Here is a 17,403-nt window from a genome sequence, read left to right on the forward strand (position 1 = left end):
ATCCTTTGATTGACTCCGTAGCCCAATGGTTTGAAGGCCTTGCTCCATCCATCTGTTCCTAGAATACCACCACCCAACAAAATTCAAACACCATATGAAAAATAAGAACTAGCCTAAAATCCCACCCAAAACAGAGTTAAATTATAAAGAGAGAGCCCTCTCTGGAATTATGTTGGCTAGAACCTGAGTCTAAGAGATTAGGTTTGTGGTTACCTCGGATTATTTCTTCTTTTGATAACTTCTAGGGAAGACTTCTGAGTGATAACAATGCTAATCCATTCCATAATGTATGTATGAATAAAATAATTCAAAACTCAACTTTCGTTTAACCAAATTAGGCTAGCTTGATTTTGGTCCTCTCGAAAAGAGGAATTTAATGCAAGCATCATATTGGTCATTTGAGTTTTTTAATGTGCAATTTGATCCTAGTTGCAAAAATGAACACTCCCTCTTAGCTAGGAAGTGTTGGGTTGTGTTATATTCTTTCCATGACTAGCCCACGTAGTTAACCAAGGGGTTAGAGGAGGGGTAGAGCACCCCCTTCATTGCGCCGATTATGTAGCGCGGGGGGAGGGGGTCACAGGGGGTTTCAGGTGTAACCATAACCCCACTTTATGGGGTCTAGGGCAGTGCCCCGGAAAATTTTGGTTTTGGACCCACCTATGGTTTTGTGCATGATTTTCACACATGTTTTTTGGACGCGATGGTTTTCGGTCCATGGTATTGGATGCTTTGGCATGTATAAATATGTATTGTAACATTGAAAGGAAAATAATAAAAAATCAAGCTGGTAGTCCCAGTTTTGGGATCCAGGGGAAAAGCTTTTTGTATATGTGTTTTATGTGTTATGCTCTCACATTGTTTATTTTCTGTGTTTTAGAATTTGTATGCAGGTAATTTCTGTACGGCGCTAAAACCTACATTTGGTATCGAAGCAGATTTGGCTTCAAGGGGATGCCTTTGTTCCTGAGGGTTTCGCTCGGGCCTGTGGTAAACCCTGTTCAGTGGGAGATCTGTGAGATCGATTCTAGTGGTGAAAGAAGATGGTGAGTAGTGGACAGATAGAGATCGAGAAATTTAATGGTCAGAGTTTTGAGTTGTAGAAACTCAAGATGGATGATTTGTTGGTGGATAAAGATCAGTGAATCATGGTAGATCCAGGTACTAAACCAACGGGAGTGTCCGATGAAGAATGGAAGAAGTTGGATCGGAAGGTAAAGAGCACAATATGTTTGTGTTTCTCAGATTCAGTATTGCTGAATGTATCAGGGGAAGCTAAAGTAAAGGCTTTGTGGGACAAGTTAGGGACTTTGTACCAATCTAAGTCTCTGGTGAATAAACTGTTCCTGCAGAAAAAGCTGTATAACCTGAGGATGAAAGATAGAGACTCAGTGACAGAGCATCTGAATGAATTTAACTCTGCGGCGAGTCAGTTAGCATCTATTGATATTCAAATTTTGGATGAAGATAAGTGCATCAGTTTGTTGTGTTCTCTACCAGATTCGTGGGATAGTCTGGTTATTGCAATAGGTAGCAACGCAATTGCCTTGCAGTTTGATGAAATAGTCTCAGCCTTGCTGACGGAGGAGATGAGATGGAAAAATATGGAGAGCCAAAATGGTGATGCCTTGTCTGTACAAGGACTGTCCAAAAACAGAGACAAAAATAAGTCATCGAGTGGGAGATCTAAATCTCCAGGAAAACTTGTAAAGGTGGTGCACTGGAAATGCGGAAAGGAAGGCCACTTCAAAAGGGACTGTAAATCTGAAGCTCCTAACAAAGGAAAGGGATCTGCTGAAGCTCCTTCAGTAGAGGTGAAAACCACCTTAGATGAAGGTGGGGATGTGTACTTGGCTTCTTCAAGTACACATGTAGATCATGAGGCATGGTTGATTGACTCAGGTGCATCCTTTCACTTCACTCCCCATAGAGAGTGGTTCTGCGAGTATGAGAAATATGATGGTGGTGATGTCTTCTTGGGGGATAATAGGAAGGCTAGAATCATTGGTCATGGAAAAGTAAAGTTGAAGTTTCAAGATGGAAGGGTTAGAACACTTCCACATGTTCTACATATTCTTGCGTTAGCCAAAAATCTGATTTCTATAAGCAAGCTAGATGATGCAGGTGTAAAAACAGTGTTCGAGAAGGATACCTGCAAAATGGTTTGGGGAGCACTAGTATTGATGTGGGGAGTTTGAATTGGAACTCTTACAAGTTGCAAGGTAGCATTGTTATTGATGTGTGCAACAGTTCTGTGGTTCCTGAAAGTGAAGTAGAAAATCTAGTGGTCTCTAGAGAGAAGACCATGTTGTGGCATCAAAGGCTTGGACATATTGGAGAGAAGGGCCTTCAAATACTTCATGGTAAAGGTATGGTAGAATGTATGAGTAATATCTCTCTGGATTTTGATTTCTGTGAAAATAATGTATATGGGAAGCAAAATCGGGTGAGTTTCCCCTCTGGTGGTAAGGGGGCAAAATAGATATTAGAGCTTGTTCACAGTGATGTGTTTGGACCTGTGAAGGTTCCACCACTCAGTAATTTTGTGTACTATGTATCATTTATAAATGACTTCTCAAGGAATACATGGATATATTTCCTTAAGAAGAAATCTGAAGCCTTTGAAAGGTTTAAAGAATTTAAGGCTCTTGTGGAAAATCAGACAGAAAAGAAGATAAAGGTGCTGAGGACAGATAATGGTGGAGAGCTTTTCTGTAAGGAATTTGAAGAATTCTGTAAGAAGTGTGGTATAGTACAATAGAAGACTACTCCATATACACCTCAAAAAAATGGAGTTGCAAAAAGAATGAATAAGACGTTGATGGAAAGGGAAAGAAGCATGCTCAGTGGTGTTGGGATAGGATAGGAATTCTGGGTAGAGGCGGTGGATACTGCATGTTACCTGGTCAACAGGTCACCTTCATCAGTGTTGGAGGATAAGACTCCACAAGAGGTATGGACTAGTAAGAAACCCTCTCTTTCACATCTGAGGGTATTTGGATGTGATGCATATGTACATGTTCCAAATGAGAAACGAAGCAAGTTGGATAGTAAATATGAAAAGTGCACCTTTATTCAGTATAAGGATGGTTTAAAGGGTTATAAGCTTTGGAACCCAGTCACATGGAAGGTTGTGTACAGCCAAGATGTGGTGTTCAGAGAGGTAAAAGATGTTATTAAACATGAAGTCCAACCAAAGGAACCTGTGAAGATAGAGTTTGAGCTTAAGGAGGAAGAATCAGACTCTACAACAGAGGAGGAATCAGAATATGAAGAGCCACAAACTCTGACTGTGAGAAGATCAGTTCGACAAAGAAGGTAGCTAGAAAGGTATAGTCCATCTACTTCCTATTCAAATTTTTCTTTGTCTGTTACTGAAGATGATCCCAAAACTGTGAAGGAAGCAGTGGATTCAGAGGATGGAAAATTGTGGAAGGAGGACATCGTTGATGGAATGGCATCTTTGCACAAAAATGAGGTTTGGGATCTGGTGGAGTTGCCAGCTAGAAGGAAACCCATTGGCAGCAAATGGGTGTTCAAAAATAAGACAAATGCAGAAGGAAAAGTGGAGAAATACAAAGCTCGGTTGGTAGCAAAAGGTTATTCCTAGGTGTCGAGAATTGATTTTGGTGATATTTTTTCTCCTATTGCGAAGGTAACTTTTATTAGATTACTTTTATCTGTTGCTGCTGCTTTTGATTTTGAGGTAGAATAGATGGATGTGAAGACAACATTTCTTCATGGGGATCTATAAGAGGAGATCTACATGAAGCAACCTGAAGGCTTTGCAGTGAAGGGTAATAAAGAACTGGTATGTAAGTTAAAGAAGTCTCTGTATGGGTTAAAACAATCACCAAGGATGTGGTACCAGAAATTTGATACATTTATACAGGGACTTGGCTTCACCAGAAGCAAAGTAGATCACTGTGTGTATTTTAAATTAATTGGTGACCGTGTTATTTATCTGGTCTTGTATGTGGATGATATGTTGCTAGTTGGAAATGACAAAGAAATTATCTAGGATTTGAAGACCCAATTGTCCTCCAAATTTGACATGAAAGATCTTGGTGCTGCAAACTATATTTTGGGCATGGAAATTAAAAGAGATCGGGAAAAGATGAAGCTCTAGTTAAACTAGAGGAAGTATGTCGAGACAATATTGCAGAGGATTAATATGTAGGATAGTAAACTGGTGAAGGTTCCTATTCCTGTAGGTGTGAGGTTATCTACTAAACAGTGTCCCAAGGCACAAGAAGAGGAATAGGATATGTCCCGTGTTCCATATGCAAGTGCAGTCGGTAGCTTGATATATGAAATGGTCTGTACTAGACCAGACATTGCACATGCAGTGGGAGTATTGAGTAGGTTTATGTCAAAACCAGGGAAGGAGCACTTGACAGTAGTGAAGCGAGTTTTTAGGTATATGCATGGCACTAGTGATTATGGTCTGTGCTACCAAGGAAGATCAGGATTAGACAGAGTGTTGGATATTCATGGCTTTGTTGATGCAGACTGGGCTAGAGATCTAGATCAGAGAAGATCTACAAGTGGGTATGTGTTTAACCTATTTGGAGGTGCAGTCAATTGGATGAGTAAGAAACAATTTGTAGTGGCACTATCAACTATAGAGGCAGAATACATGGCATCCACTCATGCAAGCAAGGAAGTAGTTTGGTTGCAGAGATTGTGTTCAAGTATGGGGTTAGTACAAGAAGCTATAAGGATAGACTGTGACAGCCAAAGTGCAATTTACTTTGCAAAGAACCCTGCATATCATTCAAAGACAAAGCACATTCATGTTCAGTATCACTTTGTGAGGGATATGATAGAAGACAAAAAGGTGTTGCTGGTAAAGGTGGACACTTTGAAGAATACTACAGATGCATTGACAAAATTTGTGAGCTCTGAGAATTTCTCTTGGTGTAGAGAAACAATGGGCATTTTAGGGCTGTAAAAATGACTAAGCTCTCTTGTGGCCCCCTGTGGAAAGAAAACAACAAGTGGGAGAATGTTGGGTTGTGTTATATTCCTTCCACAACTAGCCCATGTAGTTAACCGGGGGGTTAGAGGGGGGTCAAAGCACCCCCTTCGTTGCGTCGATTATGTAGCGGGGGTGGGGGGGGGTCACAGGGGGTTGGAGGTGTACCCGTAACCCCACTTTATGGGTTCGGGGCAGCGCCCCGGAAAATTTTGGTTTTGGACCCTATGTTAGGTTGGGCAAACCCACCTATGGTTTTGTGCATGATTTTCGCACATGCTTTTTGGACACGATGGTTTTCGGTCCATGGTTTTGGACGTGATGGTTTTCGGTCCATGGTATTGGATGCTTCGGCATGTATAAATATGTATTGTAACATTGAAAGGAAAATAATGAAAAATCAAGCTGGTAGTCCTAGTTTTGGGATCCAGGGGAAAATTTCTGTGTATATGTGTTTTATGTGTTATGCTCTCGCATTGTTTATTTTCTGTGTTTTAGAATTCATATGCAGGTAATTTCTTTACGAGTTTAAAACCTACAGGAAGAATTCCATCTTTCAATATCTTTCAGTTGATCAACCTGTCAAGACTGTCTCTGCTCAACTCTATCTACTGAAACTTTCTCTGATCTAAAAGAAGAATCGAGGAGAAATAGCTTCCACCCTTATCTAGCAATACAATAACTCATCGTATAGGGGAGTAAACCCTCAAGCCTGGGATCTCATTGGGGAGCTTTACCCTCAACCTAAAATTTCACCATGGAGCTTTAGAATTTTCACAATAACCCACAAACGTACCTTTTCTAACAGTAGCTTCTAGTTTGTTCCTTTTCTCTTTCAGTGCATGAAAATATATGGGGCATCCAAATATACGAAGATGGTTGATATCAGGTTTAATACCTATTAATATTTCTTCATGAGTCTTTCTTTCTAATTCTTGATGAGGCACCGTATTTTAACATATACAGCAGTAGATGTCGCTTCAACCAAAAGGAACTTTGACACCCTTTAATAATGGAGCATAGCATGAGAAGCTTCAATATAGAGCTGTTCTTTCTTTCTGTCAGATCATTTTGTTCAGGAGTGCATGGAACAATTGCTTCCTTCTTGATTCTATCTTTCTTGCAAAACATTATGAATTCTTTTGACATGTATTCACCTCCATTTTATGACCTGAAGAGTTTGATTCTCTTTCATGATTTATTTTTGATCAAGGATTTGAATTCCTTCAATGTTTCGAAGGTGTCATCCTTGTGCCTAAGATAATATATCCATGTATTTCTTCAAAAGTCATCAATAAGGGTGATGTAGTAGATATCACCACCAACATAATGTACATGCATCATACCATATATATCATAATGAATGAGATGGAGTATGTCATTTGTCTTGTTCTTACTAGAGGGAAATGGTCCCCTTGTCTTCTTTCCACTTGCAAAACATTTAAAAACTCCATCATGATGAGATCTTACATTGAGAACACTGAAAACCAATTCCTTCAATTTTGGAAGTGCATCATAGTGAAGACGAGTCAGTTTATGGTGCCATAATTCACTCAAATGATTGGTATTATGAACCAATGCTAGAAGAGGTCTTCTAGTGATTCTATAGATGCCTTCTAATCTAGATCCCAATGTGAATGCATTTTTCAGAGGTGAATCGACGGGCCAAGTCAAAACTTTTCCTTTGATGAAGGAAACCCTCATCCGTTTATCTTCTAAAGGGGATATAGATACCAGGTCCATTAATCTTTGTACATACATAACATCATGCAACAAAACCAATTTTCCCATATCCAAATAGAATTTTATGGACCCAAAGCCTTTCATGGGATGAGTGGAGTTGTCTCCAAGAACGATCGTTATCTTAGTATCCCTCTCTAACATATTAGAAAGGTCTTCCTTGTAACTAGGGAAATGATGAGTGGCCCCACTATCAACTAACCATATCCCATGAATTGAGTTGATAAGAATTAGTAAGAGTAGAAATAAGAATGTATTTAGATTTATTTACAACATTACCTTCATAACTTAGAACCTTTGATTTATTTTGAGGAGGACGATTTTCTTCACAGTCACTTGAGGAGTCCATTCTTCTTCTGTTAGATCTCCTATCATGGTTCCTCTTTTGATAGTCCTTTCTTATTTTCTTATTGAAGTTTCCCTTAGTGTTGTAGTGATGTTTTTTGCTCCTTTCGGGACAATCACGAGAATAATGAACTGTCTTTTGACAATTGAAGAATTCAACATGAGATAACGATTTGTCATATCTTTCTTTTGAATTTTGAGGTGTAGGCTTCCTTGATGGACCTCCTTTTTCCTTATTCCTTTTGTCATAAGAGATATATGCAGTGAGCTCTCTCTCTTCATGATTTTGAACCCTTCCTCTTGTAATCATTCTTGACTCTTCTTGAGTGAGCTTCCCAACAATGTCATTAAATGTCTAAAGGAAATTGTAGTTGCTAATTGTAGTAATGAATATTTTCCAAATAGGAGGGAGACCTATAAGAGTCACAACTACTAGCTCCCGGTCAGGCACATTTTCTCCAACTCTATATAATTGATCTCTAAGGAGAGAGATCCTCATAATGTAGGATTGAACAATTTCCCCTTTTTTCATCTCAATTTCCTTGAGTTGACCTTTTAGAGTGATGATATCATTCAAGTTGTTCACTTCATACATGCTAGATATCTTGTCATAAATATCTTTGGACTTTCTTAAATTCCCTACATATGCAAGTAAATGATCTTGTAAGCCAACAACTATAATTTTCGTTGCCTTGGAATCATATTTCTTGTACCTGTTCTTGAGGGAAGCAAAAGATTTTTTTGGAGGCTCGAGAATTCTTCCTTAGATGTATTTCAGCACATCATTGTTTTTTACTATGATCTCCAATCTGACTTTCCATGTAGCAAAGTTTTATGCATCAGCCAACTTTTCATGCTCCTTGAAGGTAGAAGATGACATCTTGACCATGACCCGATAATATACTATCTAAAAGAGAGGGCTCCAATGTTTTTCTTCTTTTGGGCTTTTAATTCACCTCATCTTTGATACCACGTTAAATTTTCTGTTTGTTTATGCTATATCCATTACTTTAGCCGAATATATCTTTTCATTATGAATGGATCCGATTATTAATAGTATAATAATTCATAAATGTAACTGAAGAAAAAAATATATGCAGTGAAAATGAAGACAACAACACAGCCATAAGGGACAACATATTGATCCAAGACCAGGAAAAAAACCACTAGGGGGAACCCTTTCAAATCTTCTTCTTTAGTAGATCGTCATAAAATGATTTCATCGGAGAGTACAATGATCCCAATACATGTGATTATCATGGATAATAACAAATTCCATCTACAGACCTGTGTAACAGCAGATAGAAATCTAGATCTACCATATCAATGAAGTTAACTAAAGGCAAGATGCCAAACCCTAGATCGGAACTTGGTTTTCCCTCATCAACATTGTCTGCGTGCAACCAAAAGTTGTGGGTCACTCTCTTGAATACTATAAGTGAGTGATTGTGACTACATATTCGCTCTCAGGAAGCCTTCATGCATGCGACTTTGGAATAATATAGTTGAAACCCATAGTCACTCACTTACTGTAGCTCTGCAAGTGACCGAGAGGTCTTAGTTGCTCCCAAGACTAATCTATGCGAGTGACCAGGGATCAGATTTTTTCGATCTACATATGAACCCAGAGTCACTCTCACTAAACTGTCCTCAAGAAAACAGAGAGATAGATTCACTCCCTTGCCTAATTTTTACCTGCAAGAAGGGATGAAAATGTCCCGATATGTGCCAGCGATTGAGATCCAAAAAAGCCAAACTCAGGTCAAACCTTTCACCTGTGATTTCAAACCCTGTGGAAAATCCTTTCGATGTACCTGTGTGAGCCAAGACAAAATAGAAGAATAGAAAGATGACGATGTGATAAATTGAACTTGAGCTTTCTTGAGGGTTAACTTGGGGTAAATATTGACCTAGGAAGTTACCCATGTGGTTAGGGTGGAACCATTGCATAATGTATGCATGAATAAAAAAATTCAAAACTTAACTTCCGTTTAACCAAATTATGTTAGGTCAATTTTGTTCGTCTCGAAAATAGGAATTTAATGAGCATCATAATGGTCATTTGAGTTGTCCAATGTGGAATTTGACCCTACTTGCTGTTATGTTCCTATACCAATAGGTGTCATATATCATGATTGACTTGGTTTAGCTCTGAAATATGTACATAGCTTTGCTTGTGGCAAATGTTTTCCATATTTATAAAAAATCAAAAAATTTTAAAAATGTAAAGAGGCTATACCCTAAAAGAAAAATCAAAGGGTAAAAGGAATAAAGAAAAGGTCAAAAAATGAAAGAAAATGAACCCCAAGAAAAAGAAAAAGACCATGAAAGTGTGCAAATCCAAATGCCACTACTATTTTACATTTTGTATAATAAAGATTTTGTGCAACTTGTTACTTATGCCACAATCCATGGTAACCAAATAGTTTAATCTTGGTTATTCCATGTTTTGAATTTCATGTTTATAGATATAGAGAATAAAATCTGACCAAAATATTTAATCTTGGTATATAATTAGATAGGTAGAGTGAATAAAAGGTGCTCAACAATTTAATCTAAGTCCTTGGATCTAATAAGGTTAGACTTAGATAGATTTCCATTGTAAAAGAAAAAGAAAAGTTTCATAAGGGTTTGCGAGTTTAAGTGCACCCTAATAAAAGAAGTAAAAATGGTAGGATGTGTAGGTGGGTAAGTAGATGATTGGTTGTAGAATTATGTGTGATGAATGGTTAAGTTAAAAGCTCAAATATTTTGCTTTCATCATTTTGACAAAGAATGGATGAAAATGAATACATTTACATCAGAGGCAAAAGTCAAACTAATTAACCTCCTCACTCATTTTCCCCTAAAATTTTACTAATTTCCCATAAATATTAAAGGCACCAACAACCTGAAAGTTAAAGGGGCTCAGAGCATTTCTCTGACTTCTAGAGGGACCGAACCCTTGCCCTAATAACTTGTAAGGCCTAAGTGCTAAAACCCCTCCATGATTCATTCATTCCATTCAAATGTTTTTCCTAAGTAAAATCATTATTTTACTTAGGAAAAATAAAGGTTCCTTATAAAAATCCCCCAAACACATTTTAGCCTAAGTTATAATGTTAGATGATGAAATGAATTTTCAGAAACATTTACTTAGCGCTTTTTCCTTGCCATATTCATAATAATTTTTAATTTTTATTATTATTTAACTCCAAAAAAAAATAACCCTTTCCCGTATTAATTAGTTAAAATCCCAAAATAAGTAAATATCCCCCCCTGATGGTTTGAAAAATAAACCATAACAAAAATTAACTTAGTTGGGTTAATGAAATCATGATTAATCAAGAGCCAAACCCCCGAAACATTAAAAAGGGATTAAATAATCACCTGTATTAATTAATAACATCTCCACCAATCATATCACCCCCGATATAATTAAAGTATTTTTAATTATCGTTGGGCCCCTCCGTTAACTCCCTAGCACTTCCCGCTACCGACTACCGTCAGATCAACCCCCCCACATCCAATGGCTCTCGCCCATATCGCATAGACTTTTGGGATGAACGTTAACCATGTGATACGAGTAGTTTTTACTTTTTGCCAGTGCTACGTGTCACTCAATCTATGGCATCGCGCGACCCTCTGCCAAAACCAACCACCTCCCAAAGGCAGTGCGATGAAAACCATTCCCGCTCCTATTTATCGCCTCCACTAAACAATGAAATGTCCCATCAATCAGTTGCCGCCAACTGTCATTTTCATTCGCCAACAAAAAAGCTTGAATTTGTGCATAAAAACAAAAATGTTCATTATTTTCCCTTTTCCCTGAGAAAGCGACTTCTGCCTTCCATGCACGCACAGAGTATGTCCCATCCAACAAATGACTTCCAACCATCAACCGCCATCAGTTGCTAAACTCCAGACCACTGCCGACTACTGTGCGCACCCTGAAAGCTTTCATTGTAACAATTTGTCTAGTCAGTCAACCAAAAATAGGTATTTTATATATTTCCCTCTTAGAAAACCCTATTTTGTACTAAAATTCTACTAAATTGATATAAATCCAGATTATTCAGTAGTATCTTCTTAGCCCCCAGCTTCCCCAAGCACCTGTGTTTCCTGAAATTCCCTAAAAACCCCCAACTTTCTTCCTTGAAAACACAAGAACCAAGGGTGGAAGCTCCTATTTCCCTAAACATTGCTCCAATTACCACTCCTTATAGGGATTTGGACTATCTCGCCTTGACCAATAAGGATTTCCAAATCAAAGCCCTGACTTTTGATTATAGCCCCTTGAAATTCCACTGCAGGTACCAAGACAATTACCTGAACCACTCTGATAAAATAGGTCTTTGGGAGTCCAACCTCCCCAAATGTTGGTTCCTTACTATCCATATCTTCCCAGACATTGTCCACCAATTGCATGCAAATTACAACCCCAATCTAAGAGCTATAATTTCCCCTAACCAGGAAGTTCTTTTCATCATTACAGCTGAATCCATAAACGAAATGTTGCAATTACAACCTAGCCAGAGCCTCACTCCCCTTTCCATTGCAGAATTACTTGAGAAATCTACTAAGTTGTCCAGTTCTGAAATCAACCAAATCTGTCAGAATTTCATGGAGGAAAAATATAGGCCCAAAGAACCCCCTCCATATATGTGAAGCTTCTTTACAAATATGGGCCAGGATATCATCACCATGATTTCTTACATTTTGGGTTTTACTACTGGTGAGTATGTAGATGAGTTGACCTTAGCCTTCATGACTATTTTTACCCCTGGTCAACGTCCTCCAGCTAAATTTGACTATGCCACATTCATTGCAGACAAGATACATGACCAATTCATGAGGTTAGAGAATGAGAGAGTCTTTAAATATTCCATAGTCTTGTATCATCTTTTTCTTTTCTACTAGTCTGATAAATTCCCTTTCTCTGTCCAAAAACTTGATACCAAAGGGAATCCCAAGTTTGTTGTCTTTTGGACTTCAAGTTTCCACTAGTCAGCTTCTTCCCCTTATTCTTATACAGATTTTATTGATCAATTTGTCCATCCTGTAACTACTATGTTGATAGGAATTCCACCTCCTAGAATCAGTGATGATATCAAAAGAATCCTTCAATTATCCAAGCAATACAGGGTTGGTGATTGGTATTTATGCCAAAACCATACTAAGATGAGAACGTTTGCCCTGGAGTACTACAGGAAAATGATAAACTATGATGAAGTCCACTTCATGAAAGATAAGAAGAAAGCTCAGTTAAGAATAAATGATCCCTTAGGACCATTTGTTTGTAACAACAAAAAGGCAGGGAAAACAGTAGAAGAAATCCTTGAAAGAATGAGACTGAAAAAGGGTTTCATCTAGCCTTATGATCCTCACAGTTTCATCAGTGAAAGAAGACAAACACATAAGTTGTCCTCTTACATTCATCATAGAATTCTAGAGATAGAAAAATATGCAAATCGAAGTGAATGGATGGAGGGAACACTTATAGAACCAGATATCACACAAGTTGAAGTAGAGAATGTTATGAAAGATTTAGAAAAAAGAATTAATCTGGATTGTTTGGGACAGGTGCATTCAGAATTTTCACAGAGACTAACACAGAGGCCAAGTACATAGTCATCAGGGCAACCAGAGACTATAGAAATAAGGAGAGATTCAGGGTCACAAAGCGTTTCTGAGGAATTGACGCAAACAGCCCAAACAGAAACAAACATGGGAAATCCTCTAGTATTGTAGACTCCTCTCAATGAGGAATGAAATCAGAAAAGAAGCAGGAGTGAGGCTAGTCCCTCAACAGTGCCATTGGAACAGGTATAGGTCAAAAGGACAAGATTGAATCCTCTGTCCAAGTAGGAGTATGAAGAAACTAGAAGTGACACAGTATAGACCATAGTAGCAGGAGAAACATCATCTACCTCCCAAAATTAGGCATTAAACAAACAACCAAGTGTGGAAGTGTCATCTTTCAGAGCAACATCAGAACAAAGCTAGGATTTGAAGTAAAGGTACAAAGAAATAAAGACTAGGAATGAGCAGCTCAAAGCTCAAACCTATGCCAAATATATGAAAATGGCTCCCAACAATCAGACAAGGTTGATGTTAGCTTTTGACATCAAAGAGGGAAAAATGCAGATGAGTTTCTTAAAGCTAACAGTGCAACAGCCACAGTCCATGGCTAATTACTTGAAGACCAATTTTGAAGTTATTGCTAAATACATCCACCCAATTGATCAAATTGAGCTCCATAAGAAAATAGGTGAGATGGTCTACTCCGCCTTAACCAGTAAGGTCATCATTGCACATCAGTTGCAAAATTCTTTGAACAATACTAAAACACAATTATAGTTAGAAAAATCCTCTTCTAAAGCTAAGGACACTAGAATAAAGTCATTAGAAGATCTAGTGATTGAGTTGGGCCATAATCCCAAAGATATTATGGCAGCTGAGAGTTTGATAAAAAAGAAGAATGATGATATTGTTGCACTCATAAAACAACTGAAGATCCCTCCCCTCATACACCCACAAACTGCAGAAGTCATTGAGAAATAGAATGAGGAGGAGCTTATGGACTTGGTCCTTAATTTAAATGAATAGTTGAAGGAAACATAACAAGAATTGGAAAAAGCCTTGCAGTCTAAACAAGGTGAGTCAACCACCATGCCTCAGACTATAGTGCCCATAGTTTCTATAGTAGTGCCATCAAATATTGCAACAACTTTGGCACCTAATGTTCTCGTAACAATAGCTCTTCGAATAACAGCGATAACAAGCACTTTTGAGACAACAATAACTTAACACAACAAACAGAGGACTTAATCAAGTCCATGGAAGAAATGAAAATCCAAGAAACTAAGATACAAAAACTAAAAGAAAAGGTTACTATGTTGGGTCCCTATAATACTAGTGATTACCCCATTACTATAATAGTTATACCCCTTATTTATATTGTTGTGCCCCTATTACCCCCATATTGTTATTTCTGTGCCCCATAGAATCCCTCTATTGTTATTTTCATGGCTTTATATTATTATTGTTAGGTCGGCTGGATTATATTGTGACTCCTTAGACTCCTATATATAGAAAGGAGGTTTTGTCATTTGAATCATCAAAGAATTGTTCATTTATGTAATGTAAAGGAGGTTTCCCCCTCGAAGAGGCTGAATTCTAGGGCGTTGATCTATCTTTTCTATCTTTTCTTGAGCTGGTTTCATAACATTTGGTATCAGAGCTTTGGATTCTAGGGTTTCTCTACTCCAAATAGGTCATCGTGGAATGTTCGCTATAAATTTTTTTCTGTGATGTTTCAGAAGTTGCAAAAAAAACCCATTTGAGAATAAATCGTGTTGAACCTTGGGTCCAAATGTCGGAGCTTTGCGCGTGATATTTTCGGAGATACGATTTGAGGAAGTTGGTCTTTTTGCAGACTCCTGAATTACATTCAAAACAGGTGACCTGGGGAAAATTGTCATAACTTTCTCTCTGGGAATCAGATTGAAATTTCATAAGAAGCTACAGAAAGAGGATGGACTGTAGTTTCTTTTATATCTTTTTCAGAACCAAATATCGAAAATTGTACAGGTGGCACTTCATACAACTTCGCTCTTCTGGAAAGGTCTATAATCAGGTCATCTTGGGAGATTGTGCATAACGCTTTCTTGGAGAATCCAATTTGGATCAGACTAGTGGAATTGGAAAGAGGACACAGAGAGCCACTACAAATCACAAATTCAAAACTAGATGATTGGAAAGTACAGAGATACATCAGAGGCAATATCGAGCTCCTACAAAGTGAAAAAAGGTGTGTAGATTTTTTTAAATTTTTGCTTAAGCTTGGTTTGAAAATTTATTTTGAAGGAATTCAAAGGGCATAGTAGAGCATTATTATCGGTAACTGATGCCCCGAGGAAAGAAAATGCAAACACCTAGTAAGGAACCTGAAAGCTCTAGCATGACTCATGAAGAAGAGGAAGAAATGCTACATGATATATCAAAATTACAAGAACAAGTGCAACAAATGTCACGCTCACAAAAGTTAACAGATGCTAAGATAAATGGTGTGGAAGCTAAGATAAATGGCGTGGAAGCTAAGATGAATGGCATGGAAGCTAAGATGGACAATTTGAAGATAGATTTGAACACAAATTTGAAGACAGGCATGGCAGATTTGAAGACAGATTTGAAAATTTTTCTACAAGAAATACTTACTAATGGTGAAAAGGTAGTAAAGGAAACTCATGATGAGAACAAAAGAAATGTTAATCATGATTCCATAGATGCTAATGTTGGATCGAAGAATCACCATATTCCAAAAATCGATATGAGGAAGTTTGATGGCAAGGATCCCGCCACATGGATATTACAGATGGAGCAATTCTTCGATCTCAATAATGTGCAAAACGCACAAAAGGTACGTATGGCAACTGTATATTTGGAACCAAATCAGTTTGTATGGTATCAATGGCTTTGTTCTCATAAACAATTTATCACTTGGGCAATTTTTACGGAAGAATTGATAGCACATTATGAGGATACAAAAAGCAACACATTTTTTAGCCAATTGATAAGTCTCAAACAAAAGGGTTCAATAATGGAGCACATTGAGGAGTTCCAAAAATTGAACATAAGGGTAAAAGATATTCCAGAGGAGCATAGGATTGATGTGTTCATAGGGTCTTTAAAGGATAATATCCAACATGATGTTCGCCTTTGGGAACCTGATTCATTAGAGAAGGCATTCAGGTTAGCAAGAAAAATGGAAAGCAAAATTATGGCAACTAGGAAGCATACCACTCACAACTATAAAGACGGAAGTGTTGTTGGCCCTAGTCTTCCACAACCTACAAGGTTGACACCACAACAATTGGAAGAAAAAAGAGCAAAAGGGCTTTGTTACAATTGTGATAGCAAATACACAAAAGGTCATAAGTGTGCTGAGAAGAAATTATTCTACATAGATTGTGAAGAGGAAGAAGAAAAGGAGCAAGAAAGGTCAAAAGAAGATGATATATTCCAGGAACAAAGCCTAGATGAAGAACAAATAAATCCGACCATATCTTGTAATGCATTGGTGGGAATTACCACTCCTCAAACCATCAAGATAGAAGGACAAATCAAGAAGAAAAAGGTAATAGTGTTGATTGATTCAGGAAGCACCCACAATTTTATTCATTGTAGGGTAGCAAAAGAATTGAATTGCTTCCTATATCCAGCACCAGAGTGTCAAGTGATGATTGCAAATGGAGGAACAATAAATTGCTCTGGAAAGTGCCATAATATCAAGCTATCCATGGGAGAATATGTATTGACTAGCCCAATGCTTTCCATTCCAATGGGAGGTGCTGATGTTGTACTAGGAGTCCAATGGCTACAATCCTTGGGTACAATAGCTTTTAATTTTCAAGAACTTTTCATCAAATTTTCTACGGAAGGAAAGGAAGTTGAATTAAGGGGTATTGCAGGGAAACCAGGAAAGATAATCAGCTCTAATGGCATGACAAAGCTTCTAAAAAAGGAGCAAAGAGGTGTAATTGCACAATTATGTTCGCTAGATGTTTCCACATTGGAATCATCTATTTCTCCAGATCTCCAAAAAGTCTTGGACAATCATTCCAAGGTATTTGAGACTCCCAAAGGTCTCCCACCTATGCGTGATCATGATCATGCTATTCATCTGATTCCAGGAAGTGTTCCTCCAAACATCAGGCCGTACAGATATCCATATGTCCAAAAAAGTGAAATTGAACGTATGGTTGCAGAAATGCTAGAGGCTGGTATAATTCAACCGAGTCAAAGTTCTTTCTCAGCTCCAGTAGTATTGGTGCACAAGAAGGATGGATCATGGCGCATGTGTCTAGATTATAGGGAGCTCAACAAGCTCACTATTAAAGATAAGTTCCCCATTCCTGTCATTGATGAATTACTGGATGAATTGCATGGATCAATTTACTTCACCAAGTTGGATCTTCGTTCGGGATATCATCAAATCAGAATGAAGATTGAAGACATTCCAAAAACGGCATTTAGAACTCATGAGGGTCATTATGAATTTTGGTCATGCCTTTTGGCCTTACCAATGCACCTTCAACATTTCAAGGTTTGATGAATTCAATTTTCAAACCATTCCTTAGAAAATTTGTGTTAGTATTTTTTGATGATATACTAATCTACAACAAGTCTTGGAAGGATCATGTTGAACATGTTGACAGGGTGCTACAACTATTGGAGGAGAAACAATTATATGCAAAAAGATCCAAATGTTTCTTTGGAGTCCAGGAGGTGGAATATTTGGGTCATATTGTATCTCATGAAGGAGTTAAGGTAGACCCTAGCAAAATTAAAGCCATTAA

This window comes from Pinus tabuliformis, chromosome 3_2 (assembly GCF_031772625.1).
Source record: "Pinus tabuliformis cultivar Carrire ecotype Pingquan chromosome 3_2, CPIR1, whole genome shotgun sequence".
Classification (NCBI taxonomy): Eukaryota; Viridiplantae; Streptophyta; class Pinopsida; order Pinales; family Pinaceae; genus Pinus; species Pinus tabuliformis.